Raw genomic sequence first — 6,000 nt, forward strand, 5'->3', positions numbered from 1 at the left:
CGCTGCAAAGGTGGCAAAAGACGTATTGTTTCAGTAAAGTGAAATGTTGCATTATGTACACGAACATTATGTCGATCTGACTAGAAACAAAGTCGCAGTTTCCTACATTTTTCTAATAAAAGCGGTGCGTACTGGAATTACATTGCACTAATCGAGACAACTGTTACGAACCAGAGGCTATTATGTGTTCGTGAAAAACAAAGTATAAGAGGCTGTCAATTGTAGTATAACAGTTTCCAATCCCCTGCCTGAACAATCGTCAGTAAGCTGCGCACAAGCTGTTTTTTTGCAATTTCAAACACGCCACGTAAACAAAGAATTCTTAATAAAATCACATGTGCTTTACACAGCTACTCGTAACATAAATCGTGCAATTCTATAGCGCGTTTCATCCCGACGAATCCCGAAGCACATCACATACAGGACTGGAACCACGTCATCCAGCACTAAACTGCACCCTCTCCTGGGTGACATACCGAAGACACGATGCACCAGCAGCCTCACTACACAGCAGATCAGGAGAAGGTGACAAGTGAGGAGGTGTTTCACAAATTCAACTGCACTTCAGGCGAAGAAGTGAAAATTTATTTCACAAATGTCGTTAATGGGGACCTTCAGGGAGGCAAACCTAAAGCAGAATTTAGTGAAGACACCCAGGATGACAAACCCCTATTCTAATGAGCAGTGCCATGGGATTTGTAATGACCAAGTAGTCGGGACCCCAGCTGACTGTCTCATCCTGAGGGCAGCATCTCCTCCTCCACAGTTTCCCCAGTTACCATACTGGGGTACTGGTTTGGAAATTCTGGCCGAGAAGGGAGCGTTTATCACCTTCTGGCCCATCAACACCACAGACAGCAGTGGCAAGCCGGTTTTCCTTAGAAGTCTCCTATCCTAGTACTGACCCAGTCCCAATATTTTGTAGCTGCTGAGATCTGACAAGATCAGACAACAAGGGGGTAATGCCACTATCAATGCACTATCGGTAAGGATAGCTGAAGGAAGAATGACCAGAGGTCAACCAATCTACAGTAACATACCTTTATCAGATTATTACATACTTACTCACACAAAATGGCCCAGACATCTCAAGACGGCAAGAGTCTCTTGAAGAGTCTCAGGAAATACCCTGGCAAATTACTAGTTGCAATCTTTATCTAGTAAAACAAGAATAAAATAAATGTAAGAATTAAGATGTGTAGATTCTGGTTATTGATTTCTTTCCTGGTTTAGAAAAGAAACAAAAATGTAGAGATGGAATTGTATTGTTGACAACTTTTAATCAAAAAGTCCCTACAACCATACAAGCAGAATTGGACATTCACATCCATCCTTCCTCCTTTACAACAATCTGACAATTTAATGATATACAGTAGCTAAAACAAATTTGTAATAAAGTTTATGTGGTATTAAATGAAGCATACTATGATCTATACGCGCAGATACAACTAATGATCTACAGTATATATCATTAGTTAAATGTAGTCAAAGAATAATCAGTGTGCCCATTGTGTGTATGAATCATTGAACAAGTAATAATACCACATTTTATTTTCTGTAGCACCTTTAAAGGTGGAATCTCAAAGAGTTTACAGTATGTGTAAAAAACCTGTTATAAGAACAGCAAAGTACAGAACAGGTATATAAGGAACAAAAGCAGTCAGAGGTGCAGCAGAAGAAACTTTTTTTTAAATTCACCAGAAAATGGAGTGAAGACACTAATAAAATAAAAGCATTTTTGACAGGAAGGTTTGAGTCTAGATTTAAATACAGGCAGGGTAGGTGACTCTCTGATATCCTTGGGGATAGAATTACAGAGCTCTGGGGCAGATGTTCATAGCACACAATGAAGTATTGATGTATCTACAGCTACAGTGCAAATGCACTAGATTTTATAATCTATCAATTTGTCAAAAGAGTGTCAGACACTTTCTGTGATTGAAAATAATATTATTTTCCTATAAACCAGAAACCTCCTTGAAAGCAATCCAGAACATTGAGCAGTTAGGACAAAATGCATTCTGTCTGTGAAATCATGGAGTCCTTCATGAGCCTAACAAAGACCCATAGAGGCAGTGCTTAATCCTGCCCTCTGTGGCCACTCTGTTAATCCTGGCTTCTGTGGCATTAAGAGAAATAAGAATCCAAGACATTCTGGATGTACTGAATTGATCTGTACACGGATATACTGATGGTACCCATGTATACAGTTGGATGAACAAAGACAATGGTTGTGAATGAGCTGTCTCGAGGATATAACAGGACCGAATGGATGGAGATTTGGTCATGGGTCTCCAGGTACACTGCTGTTACTACACAATTGCTGTTTTGTCAGGGGTTTAGATTTTCTCTAGTAGCACTGAGGTTATGTTAACATATCAAAAGATCTATCCACCTTCGTTCCACATCTGACAGTTTTGGGTGTGCTCCTTGCACTCTTGTACATGAATACACCATTAACCTACGATAAAAATGTTGTGAATTTGTTGGTTTAAGCTTTTAAGCTGCAAAGTTTATCTAAAGGCCATCACACACATGGACTTACACAGCTTTTGGACAAACATGATCTGCAATATCTGCACTATTAGGTAAGGAATGTGCCTCTGGTATTACAGAAACAATAAATTTTCCAAGAGAGAGGATATTTTGCAGGAAACGGCTAATTACAGGCTTCCACAAAGAAAAAAAAGGCTGTTGTAGCTTCTGGTGCAACAATGGAAACATCCGGTAATATTTCCCTGTGTTATGCATTCCACAGACATTCTTGTGTTTTAAAGTAAAAGGTTGTTTTTTTACAAAGAAACTGCAGAACAGAGTACATTCTTTACGTTTGTACTGGTCACTCTTCAGAAAGGAAGGAAAAGTGCCCCCTACCCTGATAATGCCAAGAATATACACTTACACATTCTCTCATGAATTATCCTTTATAGAAAAGTCAGAGCACTGAAAAGACGTGCTACAGCAATGTAACAACGATTTTGTTTAGAAAGAGTACTAAGTACTGTAAGTAAGTACTGTAAGTACTGTTAGTAAGTAGTAAGTACTAAGTACTGTTAGTTTTAAAAATGTAGTTATTCATTTGTATCTTATATTTTTTCTCTGCTACAGTACATTCTCAACATCAAATCCTAGGATTTTCTTATGCAAAAAACATTTTTTCTTCAGAAAGGTGAATGAATATTTTTGCTTAGTTAACCCACTGGAAAGCAAGAAATCCCAAGGTATTAAGAATGTTGCCAATTAACAAAAACACTAAATTTAGACGAAATGTCAAATCTATGAACACATCTTCATTGAGTCCTCCAAAACGAACAATAACTATTCTAGGTCTTTTCTTCAGATCCATAGACATCTAAACAAAGCTAGATTGTAGTAAAGAAAACAAATGGTTTCCATTAGGTGTTTCAAATATTTTCACCCTTGAGTTTCTGAACTACACAAAATTATACTAAGTTATGATAATGCTATTTGTTTTTTTCTTAATTCTTGTTACATAAGGAATTAAACGACATGCCAAAGAAAATGCATTCTGACATCCAAGACACATGAAAAACCGAGGAACAATACTTCTGATCTATCCACTCATTTTATAACCACTTTATCCAGTACAGTATCCAGAATCATAAAATCATAAAGGATTCCAAAGCCTATCCCAGAAAGCAACCGGTGCAAGGCGGGATACACTCTGGATGGGATGCCAGTCCATTGCAGAATACCTATGACGCCCTAGCTCAATATCCTAATAGTACACCAATGAAATCCAGATGTCTTTTATTTCTCTATGCACTTATTATTATCCCGTGCTGCTGAATGGACAATTCCACATCTAAATCCTTTCATTTGTGAGCTAATTTGTTAGCCTTTACCAATAATGGCCTCCTAATAATCTCCATCTGGCTTGACAACTTTTCTCATGTCCATCGACAGCTGTTGTGTGGTGAACATACCGGTGCACTTTCAGCTACTCATTGCATCATCCAGGTGGGGCTCCACTTTGGTGGTGGTGGAAAGGAGTCCCAATTACCTGTAAAGTCCGAAGTTTCCACAAAAGCACTAAGTAAATGTAAGGAATGTTATTATTATTATTATTATTATTATTATTATTATTATTATTATTATTATTATTATTATTATTATATGCTTGGTTCAGTGCAAAGAACATCTGAAAATCAGACAGCACATAATTAATAGCCTAGAGAACAAGCTAGACTATAAAAGTGAACTTCAAGATAGGATTTGAAAAGCTGACTGATGTGCAATATCTGATATGATATAAGCCAGGACATCATTCCACAGGCTTGCAACACACAGTCTTCTTGAGCCTTGTTTTTGTGAAATTTGTGAAAGGCCAGCATTTAAGAGCATAGGTGACATGCACATACCCATATATACTGTAGGTACAGTATGAATGGAATTAACATTACACTGATATAGTCAACAGCGATAACAAAACCATTTGGGCTCTTAAAGTTGAACAGCATTATTTTAGATTTTATTCTCAAAGGAAGCCACTGAGAAAAAAAGCTCAAACAGGTGAAATAGACTCTCATGCATTTTGTTGTTAGTTGAGATCTGAGCAGCTGAGTTCTGAACATTCTGCTTCATGTTAAGAACATATTTAGATACAGTATACCGCCAGAACTGCACTCTAATCGCAATAAAAGACCAAATTTGCAGTAGAAAAAAAAAAGATTCTGTCGTGTCCTTGAAACATAAGCTTTAAATCCAAGGATCAGAGATGATGCCAGCATTCCTTACTGAAGTCCTTGGACTGCATTAGATAACTAAGGCTGGCACATTTGTGGAGTGGATAAAGAGATCCAATCTGCATAACTGTGTGCTTTAATCTAAGCAGTGTAACAAGCAGTCAATGCATAATTAATGTCAGGCTTTGTTTCAACATAAATGTGTAAAATCGGTTTAGAAATTAAATTTAGGTTCATACAAAGAATTCGACTCAGTGGTAATATATAGACAATAAAAAGAACTGGACTAACAGCAACTACAGATCTTGCTGTCTGGAGGCTAAGCACAGCCATAATAACTGCAGGTTACTGATATCTTAATGATTCATTGAGAATGTGCGTGATAATGGGCCTCCACCCATCCACCATTTCTTACCGCTTAATCCAGTACGCAGGCCCATTGCCTGAACGGGATGCCAGTCTGTTACATGGCACACACAGACACGCACACTCAATTTCAGAGCCAATTTTTCCAGAAGCCGACTAACCTACGAGCACGTCTTTGCACTGTGGGAGGAAACTGGAGCACCCAGAGGAAACCCACAGGGAGAACATACAAACTCCACACAGAGAGAACCCCAGGAATTGCACCCAAGGCCCCAGTGCGGCAGGGCAGCAACGATAACCACTGCACAAACATGCCACTTGTCAAAAAGCCAGAAAACTGCAAAAAATTGAGTTTCATTTTAGTGATCATCTCAGATATTCTGCTAAGAACAGGCTGCATGAATTTGTGCAAGGTGAGATTCACTAAGCCCGATGGTACATAGATTATTGCCAGAGGAGTCTTCCATTCCAATTCGCTGAACAACATGGGCAGGAGATTCTGAAATGGATTGGGGGAAGAAAACCTGAAAAGAACAGTGTGGAGACCCACTGCCACTGTTAAAATCCCTTTAAGTTTAAATCCCCGTAGAATCAAGCACTAGGGATAGCACAAGAGTGCTAAAATATGTTCCGTGAACAGAAATCTGCTTTGGCAGTCTGTACAAAAGCACAAACACGTTAGAAACGAATTTCGGGGGCAACACTCACAAAGTTTAAAAACCGATACAGGTAATGAAATGGGAGGTTAAATCCATCTTTCTCGTTAATAACTTTGTTCAATGGTAATGTCTCACCGACAATCGAGCGATTATTAATGCTGCTTTTATAGCCATTTCTAGAGTCAGAATGTTTACATCTTGGATGATTGCACCTCAGTACGAGGACGTCAAGCTAAATCAGAAAGCCAGTGTTTCAACACAACCCTGTT

Source organism: Lepisosteus platostomus, chromosome 1 (assembly GCF_059453375.1).
Source record: "Lepisosteus platostomus isolate fLepPlt1 chromosome 1, fLepPlt1.hap1, whole genome shotgun sequence".
Classification (NCBI taxonomy): Eukaryota; Metazoa; Chordata; class Actinopteri; order Semionotiformes; family Lepisosteidae; genus Lepisosteus; species Lepisosteus platostomus.